This window comes from Taudactylus pleione, unplaced genomic scaffold (genome assembly GCF_031769625.1).
Source record: "Taudactylus pleione unplaced genomic scaffold, aTauple2 ptg000100l, whole genome shotgun sequence".
Lineage (NCBI taxonomy): Eukaryota > Metazoa > Chordata > Amphibia > Anura > Myobatrachidae > Taudactylus > Taudactylus pleione.
This window is the reverse complement of record NW_028284502.1, coordinates 6,384,381-6,399,100: the sequence shown is the minus strand read 5'-3', so window position 1 is coordinate 6,399,100 and position 14,720 is coordinate 6,384,381. Positions and strand designations below refer to the sequence as shown.

Below are 14,720 nucleotides of genomic sequence, written 5' to 3'. Positions count from 1 at the left end.
TGTATTTTATCAAAGTTTAAAATGGTTGGTAATTTTGAATGAATAAGTGACTAAATAAATATGTTTTTATTCTCTCCTTTCTTTTGTGAAATACAGGCCCTTATTTCTTACAATGTATTGCCAAGTGACTTTCTATTATACTATTTTGCAGCAGTTATTATGGATTTCTCTTTAATGGAATCCTACATGAGAATTAGTGCCAGTATTTTCTGATGCTCACATAGTAAAAACATGAAGTAAAATTAAAAATTATCTTAAAAAGATAGAACAATTTTTAGCATTTTTTCTTTAAGCTTTTTCAAGAAAAGGAAAGCAGTTTTGGAAACACTTTGTTAACACAATTTTGGATGTTATGGAACTAAATATTGTTTAATTTTCAATTGTTCTGCCAGCTGTTTTGATAAAAATTACTCTCTCTCTATTTATCTTAGAAAATTTACTTGTAATTGACATTTTATAAAATTCCCTGCATGATTCTCCATTGATTGCACACGATATTAATCATGGTGCTTGCTCAAGCATAATAAATGCTATTTTCTGGAAATTTCTGATGTTTACCTTAGCATCATTTTAATGCTAAAATATAGCTTATATTCAAGAAAGGAAATATTGCATTATTTTGTGTTTGTCAGATGTAGACTTTATCTAGAAACATAGAACATTGTCCACCAAGTAAGCCAGAAAGAAGACTGCTAAAGTTTTCACATCTCATATTGTCAGTGCCAAGATTCAATTGCAGGATCTCCAGTTTACTAGACAGGCATGTTAACCAGCTAAGCCACAGCAAAACCTGCTCCAAAGTGTCATATAATGAAAAATTATATTTCTCATGTATGTTTTATGGTAACATTTTTTGAGATCCTTAAAAAGGCTGATGCTTAATCGATTTTTTTAAAGGTAAAAATTAAGAAAAAAATACAGTATATGTTTTCTTCTCTACATTCATTTAAAATTATAGGACTGTTTTTCTTAAAATGGTTTGGCAAAGTCACTCTCTTATATTAATTTTTTCTAGCAGTTATTATAGCACTCTCTTTAAAAGCATCCTACAATGGATTAATGTTTGCTTTTTTATGATACACAAACAGAAAAAATAAACTTGTAATTCAAATGAAGATCTCTATCTTCTAAATATAGATCTAATGTTAGCTTTTTTTCTTGAAGCTTGTTCAAGAGACTTGAAGCTTTTTTTTCTGGAAATACTTTCCTAACAGAAGTTTGCAAATGTTATGGAACTAAATATTGATTCATTTTTAAATAATTCTCCTAGCCTCTAGGACTAAAATGACTCTCCCAAATTATCTTGGTAAACATACTTTGCTTTAGATATTTTCACACTTCCTACGGACTTCTCCTTTTAATAAACTCCATTATTATTCTGGAGGGTGCTTAAACAGAATGCAAAGTATTTTCTAGAAAACTCTCATGTCTAACAGCATACATTTAATTCGACTATAGGGCTTATATCAAAACAGGAACATGTTTTGTTGTCTTCTAATATGGACTGCATCTAGAAATGAACTGTATTGCTGACCAAGTGAACTGGGGTGAAAGTTGCTCAAGGAATCACATGTCTTATTTCTTGAGCATCAACAATACACTACATGCTAAGATATGACAAGCAAATAAAAGGTACTGCTGAGATTTGAACTCAGGATCTCCTGTTTATGAGACAGGCACTTTAACCAAATAGGCCACAGCACCATATAAAAGCCCGTATTTAATATTGAAAAACAATATATGTAAAGTATAATTTTTGGTAAAAATATTTGAAATGCTTTTTGAGACATGTATTTTATCAAAGTTTAAAACGGTTGGTAATTTTGAATGAATAAGTGACTAAATAAATATGTTTTTATTCTCTCCTTTCTTTTGTGAAATACAGGCCCTTATTTCTTACAATGTATTGCCAAGTGACTTTCTAGTATACTATTTTGCAGCAATTATTATGGAGTTCTCTATAATGGAATCCTACATGAGAAATAGTGCCAGTATTGTCTGATGCTCACATAGTAAAAACATGAAGTAAAATTAAAAAGAATCTTAAAAAGATAGAACATTTTTTATCATTTTATCTTTAAGCTTTTTCAAGGAAAGCAAAGCAGTTTTGGAAACACTTTGTTAACACAATTTTGGATGTTATGGAACTAAATATTGTTTAATTTTCAATTGTTCTCCCAGCTGTTATGATAAAAATTACTCTCTCTCTATTTATCTTAGAAAATGTACTTGTAACTGACATTTTATAAAATTCCCTGCATGATTCTTCTTTGACTGCACACGATATTAATCATGGAGCTTGCTCAAGCATAATAAATGCTATTTTCTGGAAATTTCTGATGTTTACCTTAGCATCTGTTTATTTTTTTTTTAAAATAGCATATACTCAAGAATGGGAATATAGCATTATTTTGTGTTTTTCTGATATGGACTTTTTCTAGAAATTTAGTACATTGTTCATCAAGTAAGCCTGGGTGAAAGCTACTACAGTTGTCACGTCTCATATTGTAATGAATGAACAACAAACTACATACTTAGTAGATGAAAATGAATCAAACAAAGGCATTGCTGAGATTTGAACTCAGAATCTCCTTTTTACTAGACAGACGCTTTAACCAACTAAGCCACAGAACCACATAGAAAGAACCTTTTTTACATGCTATTTTATGGAAATATCTGATGTTTACCTTAGCATCATTTTAATGCTAAAATATAGCTTATATTAAAGAAAGGAAATATTGCATTATTTTGTGTTTGTCAGATGTAGACTTTATCTAGAAACATAGAACATTGTCCACCAAGTAAGCGAGAAAGAAGACTGCTAAAGTTTTCACATCTCATATTGTCATGAATCAACAACAAACTACATAATAAGGTGATGAAAATTAACCAAACAAAAGTCAGTGCCAAGATTCGATTGCAGGATCTCCTGTTTACTAGACAGGCGTGTTAACCAGCTAAACCACAGCACCACCTGCTCCAAAGTGTCATATAATGAAAAATTATATTTCTAATGTATGTTTTATGGTAACATTTTTTGAGATACTTAAAAAGGCCGATGCTTAATCGATTCTTTAAAAGGTAAAAATAAAGAAAAAAAATACAGTATATGTTTTCTTCTCTACATTCATTTAAAAATTATAGGACTGTTTTTCTTAAAATGGTTTGGCAAAGTCACTCTCTTATATTAATTTTTTCTAGCAGTTATTAAAGCACTCTCTTTAAAAGCATCCTACAATGGATTAATGTTTGCTTTTTTATGATACACAAACAGAAAAAATAAACTTGTAATTCAAATGAAGATCTCTATCTTCTAAATATAGATCTAATGTTAGCTTTTTTTCTTGAAGCTTGTTCAAGAGACTTGAAGCTTTTTTTTCTGGAAATACTTTCCTAACAGAAGTTTGCAAATGTTATGGAACTAAATATTGATTCATTTTTAAATAATTCTCCTAGCCTCTAGGACTAAAATGACTCTCCCAAATTATCTTGGTAAACATAATTTGCTTTAGATATTTTCACACTTCCTATGGACTTCTCCTTTTACTAAACTCCATTATTATTCTGGAGGTTGTTTAAACAGAATGCAAAGTATTTTCAAGAAAACTCTCATGTCTAACAGCATACATTTAATTCAACTATATGGCTTATATCAAAACAGGAACATGTTTTGTTGTCTTCTAATAAGGACTGCATCTAGAAATGAACTGTATTGCTGACCAAGTGAACTGGGGTGAAAGTTGCTCAAAGAATCACGTCTTATTTCTTGAGCATCAACAATACACTACATGCTATGATATGACAAGCAAATAAAAGGTACCGCTGAGATTTGAACTCAGGATCTCCTGTTTATGAGACAGGCACTTTAACCAACTAGGCCACAGCACCACATAAAAGCCCCTGTTTAATATTGAAAAACAATATATGTAAAGTATAATTTTTGGTAAAAATATTTGAAATGCTTTTTGAGACATGTATTTTATCAAAGTTTAAAACGGTTGGTAATTTTGAATGAATAAGTGACTAAATAAATATGTTTTTATTCTCTCCTTTCTTTTGTGAAATACAGGCCCTTATTTCTTACAATGTATTGCCAAGTGACTTTCTATTATACTATTTTGCAGCAGTTATTATGGATTTCTCTTTAATGGAATCCTACATGAGAATTAGTGCCAGTATTTTCTGATGCTCACATAGTAAAAACATGAAGTAAAATTAAAAAGTATCTTAAAAAGATAGAACAATTTTTAGCATTTTTTATCTTTAAGCTTTTTCAAGAAAAGCAAAGCAGTTTTGGAAACACTTTGTTAACACAATTTTGGATGTTATGGAACTAAATATTGTTTCATTTTCAATTGTTCTGCCAGCTGTTATGATAAAAATTACTCTCTCTCTATTTATCTTAATTTACTTGTAATTGACATTTTATAAAATTCCCTGCATGATTCTCCTTTGACTGCACACGATATTCATCATGGAGCTTGCTCAAGCATAATAAATGCTATTTTCTGGAAATTTCTGATGTTTACCTTAGCATCAGTTTATTTAAAAAAAAATAGCTTTTACTCAAGAATGGGAATATAGCATTATTTTGTGTTTTTCTGATATGGACTTTTTCTAGAAATGTAGTACATTGTTCATCAAGTAAGCCTGGGTGAAAGCTACTACAGTTGTCACATCTCATATTGTAATGAATGAACAACAAACTACATACTTAGTAGATGAAAATGAATCAAACAAAGGCACTGCTGAGCTTTGAACTCATGATCTCCTGTTTACTAGACAGGCGCTTTAACCAACTAAGCCACAGCACCACATGGAAAGAAGCTTTTTTACCTGCTATTTTATGGAAATATCTGATGTTTACCTTAGCATCATTTTAATGCTAAAATATAGCTTATAGTCAAGAAAGGAAATATTGCTTTATTTTGTGTTTGTCAGATATAGACTTTATCTAGGAACATAGAACATTGTCCACCAAGTAAGCTAGAAAGAAGGCTGCTAAAGTTTTCACATCTCATATTGTCATGAATCAACAACAAACTACATAATAAGGTGATGAAAATGAAAAAAACAAAAGTCACTGCCAAGAATCGAATGCAGGATCTCCTGTTTACTAGACAGGTGTGTTAACCGGCTAAACCACAGCACCACCTGCTCCAAAGTGTCATATAATGAAAAATTATATATCTCATGTATGTTTTATGGTAACTTTTTTTGAGATGCTTAAAAAGGCAGATGCTTAATCGATTCTTGAAAAGGTAAAACTAAAGAAAAAAAATACAGTATATGTTTTCTTCTCTACATTCATTTAAAAATTATAGGACTGTTTTTCTTAAAATGGTTTGGCAAAGTCACTCTCTTATATTAATTTTTTGAAGCAGTTATTATAGCATTCTCTTTAAAAGCATCCTACAATGGATTAATGTTTGCTTTTTTATGATACACAAACAGAAAAAATAAACTTGTAATTCAAATGAAGATCTCTATCTTCTAAATATAGATCTAATGTTAGCTTTTTTTCTTGAAGCTTGTTCAAGAGACTTGAAGCTTTTTTTTCTGGAAATACTTTCCTAACAGAAGTTTGCAAATGTTATGGAACTAAATATTGATTCATTTTTAAATAATTCTCCTAGCCTCTAGGACTAAAATTACTCTCCCAAATTATCTTGGTAAACATACTTTGCTTTAGATATTTTCACACTTCCTATGGACTTCTCCTTTTACTAAACTCCATTATTATTCTGGAGGTTGTTTAAACAGAATGCAAAGTATTTTCTAGAAAAGTCTCATGTCTAACAGCATACATTTAATTCGACTATATGGCTTATATCAAAACAGGAACATGTTTTGTTGTCTTCTAATATGGACTGCATCTAGAAATGAACTGTATTGCTGACCAAGTGAACTGGGGTGAAAGTTGCTCAAGGAATCACACGTCTTATTTCTTGAGCATCAACAATACACTACATGCTAAGATATGACAAGCAAATAAAAGGTACTGCTGAAATTTGAACTCAGGATCTCCTGTTTATGAGACAGGCACTTTAACCAACTAGGCCACAGCACCACATAAAAGCCCCTGTTTAATATTGAAAAACAATATATGTAAAGTATAATTTTTGGTAAAAATATTTGAAATGCTTTTTGAGACATGTATTTTATCAAAGTTTAAAATGGTTGGTAATTTTGAATGAATAAGTGACTAAATAAATATGTTTTTATTCTCTCCTTTCTTTTGTGAAATACAGGCCCTTATTTCTTACAATGTATTGCCAAGTGACTTTCTATTATACTATTTTGCAGCAGTTATTATGGATTTCTCTTTAATGGAATCCTACATGAGAATTAGTGCCAGTATTTTCTGATGCTCACATAGTAAAAACATGAAGTAAAATTAAAAAGTATCTTAAAAAGATAGAACAATTTTTAGCATTTTTTCTTTAAGCTTTTTCAAGAAAAGGAAAGCAGTTTTGGAAACACTTTGTTAACACAATTTTGGATGTTATGGAACTAAATATTGTTTAATTTTCAATTGTTCTGCCAGCTGTTTTGATAAAAATTACTCTCTCTCTATTTATCTTAGAAAATTTACTTGTAATTGACATTTTATAAAATTCCCTGCATGATTCTCCATTGATTGCACACGATATTAATCATGGTGCTTGCTCAAGCATAATAAATGCTATTTTCTGGAAATTTCTGATGTTTACCTTAGCATCATTTTAATGCTAAAATATAGCTTATATTCAAGAAAGGAAATATTGCATTATTTTGTGTTTGTCAGATGTAGACTTTATCTAGAAACATAGAACATTGTCCACCAAGTAAGCCAGAAAGAAGACTGCTAAAGTTTTCACATCTCATATTGTCAGTGCCAAGATTCAATTGCAGGATCTCCAGTTTACTAGACAGGCATGTTAACCAGCTAAGCCACAGCAAAACCTGCTCCAAAGTGTCATATAATGAAAAATTATATTTCTCATGTATGTTTTATGGTAACATTTTTTGAGATCCTTAAAAAGGCTGATGCTTAATCGATTTTTTTAAAGGTAAAAATTAAGAAAAAAAATACAGTATATGTTTTCTTCTCTACATTCATTTAAAATTATAGGACTGTTTTTCTTAAAATGGTTTGGCAAAGTCACTCTCTTATATTAATTTTTTCTAGCAGTTATTATAGCACTCTCTTTAAAAGCATCCTACAATGGATTAATGTTTGCTTTTTTATGATACACAAACAGAAAAAATAAACTTGTAATTCAAATGAAGATCTCTATCTTCTAAATATAGATCTAATGTTAGCTTCTTTTCTTGAAGCTTGTTCAAGAGACTTGAAGCTTTTTTTTCTGGAAATACTTTCCTAACAGAAGTTTGCAAATGTTATGGAACTAAATATTGATTCATTTTTAAATAATTCTCCTAGCCTCTAGGACTAAAATGACTCTCCCAAATTATCTTGGTAAACATACTTTGCTTTAGATATTTTCACACTTCCTACGGACTTCTCCTTTTAATAAACTCCATTATTATTCTGGAGGGTGCTTAAACAGAATGCAAAGTATTTTCTAGAAAACTCTCATGTCTAACAGCATACATTTAATTCGACTATAGGGCTTATATCAAAACAGGAACATGTTTTGTTGTCTTCTAATATGGACTGCATCTAGAAATGAACTGTATTGCTGACCAAGTGAACTGGGGTGAAAGTTGCTCAAGGAATCACATGTCTTATTTCTTGAGCATCAACAATACACTACATGCTAAGATATGACAAGCAAATAAAAGGTACTGCTGAGATTTGAACTCAGGATCTCCTGTTTATGAGACAGGCACTTTAACCAAATAGGCCACAGCACCATATAAAAGCCCGTATTTAATATTGAAAAACAATATATGTAAAGTATAATTTTTGGTAAAAATATTTGAAATGCTTTTTGAGACATGTATTTTATCAAAGTTTAAAACGGTTGGTAATTTTGAATGAATAAGTGACTAAATAAATATGTTTTTATTCTCTCCTTTCTTTTGTGAAATACAGGCCCTTATTTCTTACAATGTATTGCCAAGTGACTTTCTAGTATACTATTTTGCAGCAATTATTATGGAGTTCTCTATAATGGAATCCTACATGAGAAATAGTGCCAGTATTGTCTGATGCTCACATAGTAAAAACATGAAGTAAAATTAAAAAGAATCTTAAAAAGATAGAACATTTTTTAGCATTTTATCTTTAAGCTTTTTCAAGGAAAGCAAAGCAGTTTTGGAAACACTTTGTTAACACAATTTTGGATGTTATGGAACTAAATATTGTTTAATTTTCAATTGTTCTCCCAGCTGTTATGATAAAAATTACTCTCTCTCTATTTATCTTAGAAAATGTACTTGTAACTGACATTTTATAAAATTCCCTGCATGATTCTTCTTTGACTGCACACGATATTAATCATGGAGCTTGCTCAAGCATAATAAATGCTATTTTCTGGAAATTTCTGATGTTTACCTTAGCATCTGTTTATTTTTTTTTTTAAATAGCATATACTCAAGAATGGGAATATAGCATTATTTTGTGTTTTTCTGATATGGACTTTTTCTAGAAATTTAGTACATTGTTCATCAAGTAAGCCTGGGTGAAAGCTACTACAGTTGTCACGTCTCATATTGTAATGAATGAACAACAAACTACATACTTCGTAGATGAAAATGAATCAAACAAAGGCATTGCTGAGGTTTGAACTCAGGATCTCTTGTTTACTAGACAGACGCTTTAACCAACTAAGCCACAGAACCACATAGAAAGAGCCTTTTTTACCTGCTATTTTATGGAAATATCTGATGTTTACCTTAGCATCATTTTAATGCTAAAATATAGCTTATATTAAAGAAAGGAAATATTGCATTATTTTGTGTTTGTCAGATGTAGACTTTATCTAGAAACATAGAACATTGTCCACCAAGTAAGCCAGAAAGAAGACTGCTAAAGTTTTCACATCTCATATTGTCATGAATCAACAACAAACTACATAATAAGGTGATGAAAATTAACCAAACAAAAGTCAGTGCCAAGATTCGATTGCAGGATCTCCTGTTTACTAGACAGGCGTGTTAACCAGCTAAGCCACAGCACCACCTGCTCCAAAGTGTCATATAATGAAAAATTATATTTCTCATGTATGTTTTATGGTAACATTTTTTGAGATACTTAAAAAGGCAGATGCTTAATCGATTTTTTAAAAGGTAAAAATGAAGAAACAAAATACAGTATATGTTTTCTTCGCTACATTCATTTAAAATTATAGGACTGTTTTTCTTAAAATGGTTTGGCAAAGTCACTCTCTTATATTAATTTTTTCTAGCAGTTATTAAAGCACTCTCTTTAAAAGCATCCTACAATGGATTATTGTTTGCTTTTTTATGATACAGAAACAGAAAAAATAAACTTGTAATTCAAATGAAGATCTCTATCTTCTAAATATAGATCTAATGTTAGCTTTTTTTCTTGAAGCTTGTTCAAGAGACTTGAAGCTTTTTTTCTGGAAATACTTTCCTAACAGAAGTTTGCAAATGTTATGGAACTAAATATTGATTCATTTTTAAATAATTCTCCTAGCCTCTAGGACTAAAATGACTCTCCCAAATTATCTTGGTAAACATACTTTGCTTTAGATATTTTCACACTTCCTATGGACTTCTCCTTTTACTAAACTCCATTATTATTCTGGAGGTTGTTTAAACAGAATGCAAAGTATTTTCAAGAAAACTCTCTTGTCTAACAGCATACATTTAATTCAACTATATGGCTTATATCAAAACAGGAACATGTTTTGTTGTCTTCTAATATGGACTGCATCTAGAAATGAACTGTATTGCTGACCAAGTGAACTGGGGTGAAAGTTGCTCAAGGAATCACGTCTTAATTCTTGAGCATCAACAATACACTACATGCTAAGATATGACAAGCAAATAAAAGGTACTGCTGAGATTTGAACTCAGGATATCCTGTTTATGAGACAGGCACTTTAACCAACTAGGCCACAGCACCACATAAAAGCCCCTGTTTAATATTGAAAAACAATATATGTAAAGTATAATTTTTGGTAAAAATATTTGAAATGCTTTTTGAGACATGTATTTTATCAAAGTTTAAAATGGTTGGTAATTTTGAATGAATAAGTGACTAAATAAATATGTTTTTATTCTCTCCTTTCTTTTGTGAAATACAGGCCCTTATTTCTTACAATGTATTGCCAAGTGACTTTCTATTATACTATTTTGCAGCAGTTATTATGGATTTCTCTTTAATGGAATCCTACATGAGAATTAGTGCCAGTATTTTCTGATGCTCACATAGTAAAAACATGAAGTAAAATTAAAAATTATCTTAAAAAGATAGAACAATTTTTAGCATTTTTTCTTTAAGCTTTTTCAAGAAAAGGAAAGCAGTTTTGGAAACACTTTGTTAACACAATTTTGGATGTTATGGAACTAAATATTGTTTAATTTTCAATTGTTCTGCCAGCTGTTTTGATAAAAATTACTCTCTCTCTATTTATCTTAGAAAATTTACTTGTAATTGATATTTTATAAAATTCCCTGCATGATTCTCCATTGATTGCACACGATATTAATCATGGTGCTTGCTCAAGCATAATAAATGCTATTTTCTGGAAATTTCTGATGTTTACCTTAGCATCATTTTAATGCTAAAATATAGCTTATATTCAAGAAAGGAAATATTGCATTATTTTGTGTTTGTCAGATGTAGACTTTATCTAGAAACATAGAACATTGTCCACCAAGTAAGCCAGAAAGAAGACTGCTAAAGTTTTCACATCTCATATTGTCAGTGCCAAGATTCAATTGCAGGATCTCCAGTTTACTAGACAGGCATGTTAACCAGCTAAGCCACAGCAAAACCTGCTCCAAAGTGTCATATAATGAAAAATTATATTTCTCATGTATGTTTTATGGTAACATTTTTTGAGATCCTTAAAAAGGCTGATGCTTAATCGATTTTTTTAAAGGTAAAAATTAAGAAAAAAAATTTACAGTATATGTTTTCTTCTCTACATTCATTTAAAATTATAGGACTGTTTTTCTTAAAATGGTTTGGCAAAGTCACTCTCTTATATTAATTTTTTCTAGCAGTTATTATAGCACTCTCTTTAAAAGCATCCTACAATGGATTAATGTTTGCTTTTTTATGATACACAAACAGAAAAAATAAACTTGTTATTCAAATGAAGATCTCTATCTTCTAAATATAGATCTAATGTTAGCTTTTTTTCTTGAAGCTTGTTCAAGAGACTTGAAGCTTTTTTTTCTGGAAATACTTTCCTAACAGAAGTTTGCAAATGTTATGGAACTAAATATTGATTCATTTTTAAATAATTCTCCTAGCCTCTAGGACTAAAATGACTCTCCCAAATTATCTTGGTAAACATACTTTGCTTTAGATATTTTCACACTTCCTATGGACTTCTCCTTTTAATAAACTCCATTATTATTCTGGAGGGTGCTTAAACAGAATGCAAAGTATTTTCTAGAAAACTCTCATGTCTAACAGCATACATTTAATTCGACTATAGGGCTTATATCAAAACAGGAACATGTTTTGTTATCTTCTAATATGGACTGCATCTAGAAATGAACTGTATTGCTGACCAAGTGAACTGGGGTGAAAGTTGCTCAAGGAATCACATGTCTTATTTCTTGAGCATCAACAATACACTACATGCTAAGATATGACAAGCAAATAAAAGGTACTGCTGAGATTTGAACTCAGGATCTCCTGTTTATGAGACAGGCACTTTAACCAAATAGGCCACAGCACCATATAAAAGCCCGTATTTAATATTGAAAAACAATATATGTAAAGTATAATTTTTGGTAAAAATATTTGAAATGCTTTTTGAGACATGTATTTTATCAAAGTTTAAAACGGTTGGTAATTTTGAATGAATAAGTGACTAAATAAATATGTTTTTATTCTCTCCTTTCTTTTGTGAAATACAGGCCCTTATTTCTTACAATGTATTGCCAAGTGACTTTCTAGTATACTATTTTGCAGCAATTATTATGGAGTTCTCTATAATGGAATCCTACATGAGAAATAGTGCCAGTATTGTCTGATGCTCACATAGTAAAAACATGAATTAAAATTAAAAAGAATCTTAAAAAGATAGAACAATTTTTAGCATTTTATCTTTAAGCTTTTTCAAGGAAAGCAAAGCAGTTTTGGAAACACTTTGTTAACACAATTTTGGATGTTATGGAACTAAATATTGTTTAATTTTCAATTGTTCTCCCAGCTGTTATGATAAAAATTACTCTCTCTCTATTTATCTTAGAAAATGTACTTGTAACTGACATTTTATAAAATTCCCTGCATGATTCTTCTTTGACTGCACACGATATTAATCATGGAGCTTGCTCAAGCATAATAAATGCTATTTTCTGGAAATTTCTGATGTTTACCTTAGCATCTGCTTATTTTTTTTTTAAAATAGCATATACTCAAGAATGGGAATATAGCATTATTTTGTGTTTTTCTGATATGGACTTTTTCTAGAAATTTAGTACATTGTTCATCAAGTAAGCCTGGGTGAAAGCTACTACAGTTGTCACGTCTCATATTGTAATGAATGAACAACAAACAACATACTTAGTAGATGAAAATGAATCAAACAAAGGCATTGCTGAGATTTGAACTCAGAATCTCCTTTTTACTAGACAGACGCTTTAACCAACTAAGCCACAGAACCACATAGAAAGAACCTATTTTACATGCTATTTTATGGAAATATCTGATGTTTACCTTAGCATCATTTTAATGCTAAAATATAGCTTATATTAAAGAAAGGAAATATTGCATTATTTTGTGTTTGTCAGATGTAGACTTTATCTAGAAACATAGAACATTGTCCACCAAGTAATCCAGAAAGAAGACTGCTAAAGTTTTCACATCTCATATTGTCATGAATCAACAACAAACTACATAATAAGGTGATGAAAATTAACCAAACAAAAGTCAGTGCCAAGATTCGATTGCAGGATCTCCTGTTTACTAGACAGGCGTGTTAAACAGCTAAGCCACAGCACCACCTGCTCCAAAGTGTCATATAATGAAAAATTATATTTCTAATGTATGTTTTATGGTAACATTTTTTGAGATACTTAAAAAGGCCGATGCTTAATCGATTCTTTAAAAGGTAAAAATAAAGAAAAAAAATACAGTATATGTTTTATTCTCTACATTCATTTAAAAATTATAGGACTGTTTTTCTTAAAATGGTTTGGCAAAGTCACTCTCTTATATTAATTTTTTCTAGCAGTTATTAAAGCACTCTCTTTAAAAGCATCCTACAATGGATTAATGTTTGCTTTTTTATGATACACAAACAGAAAAAATAAACTTGTAATTCAAATGAAGATCTCTATCTTCTAAATATAGATCTAATGTTAGCTTTTTTTCTTCAAGCTTGTTCAAGAGACTTGAAGCTTTTTTTTCTGGAAATACTTTCCTAACAGAATTTTGCAAATGTTATGGAACTAAATATTGATTCATTTTTAAATAATTCTCCTAGCCTCTAGGACTAAAATGACTCTCCCAAATTATCTTGGTAAACATACTTTGCTTTAGATATTTTCACACTTCCTATGGACTTCTCCTTTTACTAAACTCCATTATTATTCTGGAGGTTGTTTAAACAGAATGCAAAGTATTTTCAAGAAAACTCTCTTGTCTAACAGCATACATTTAATTCAACTATATGGCTTATATCAAAACAGGAACATGTTTTGTTGTCTTCTAATATGGACTGCATCTAGAAATGAACTGTATTGCTGACCAAGTGAACTGGGGTGAAAGTTGCTCAAGGAATCACGTGTCTTATTTCTTGAGCATCAACAATACACTACATGCTAAGATATGACAAGCAAATAAAAGGTACGGCTGAGATTTGAACTCAGGATCTCCTCTTTATGAGACAGGCACTTTAACCAACTAGGCCACAGCACCACATAAAAGCCCCTGTTTAATATTGAAAAACAATATATGTAAAGTATAATATTTGGTAAAAATATTTGAAATGCTTTTTGAGACATGTATTTTATCAAAGTTTAAAATGGTTGGTAATTTTGAATGAATAAGTGACTAAATAAATATGTTTTTATTCTCTCCTTTCTTTTGTGAAATACAGGCCCTTATTTCTTACAATGTATTGCCAAGTGACTTTCTATTATACTATTTTGCAGCAGTTATTATGGATTTCTCTTTAATGGAATCCTACATGAGAATTAGTGCCAGTATTTTCTGATGCTCACATAGTAAAAACATGAAGTAAAATTAAAAAGTATCTTAAAAAGATAGAACAATTTTTAGCATTTTTTCTTTAAGCTTTTTCAAGAAAAGGAAAGAAGTTTTGGAAACACTTTGTTAACACAATTTTGGATGTTATGGAACTAAATATTGTTTAATTTTCAATTGTTCTGCCAGCTGTTTTGATAAAAATTACTCTCTCTCTATTTATCTAAGAAAATTTTCTTGTAATTGACATTTTATAAAATTCCCTGCATGATTCTCCATTGATTGCACACGATATTAATCATGGTGCTTGCTCAAGCATAATAAATGCTATTTTCTGGAAATTTCTGATGTTTACCTTAGCATCATTTTAATGCTAAAATATAGCTTATATTCAAGAAAGGAAATATTGCAT

The 14,720-nt window shown here is 30.2% G+C and overlaps 1 non-coding gene across 1 annotated transcript; it reads right to left on the bottom strand.

The window, feature by feature from the left end:
• Positions 1 to 4,740: 4,740 nt before the first annotated feature.
• TRNAT-AGU (transfer RNA threonine (anticodon AGU)) lies at positions 4,741 to 4,814 on the bottom strand. The gene has a single exon. It is a non-coding gene; the product is annotated as a tRNA-Thr (tRNA).
• Positions 4,815 to 14,720: the final 9,906 nt, after the last annotated feature.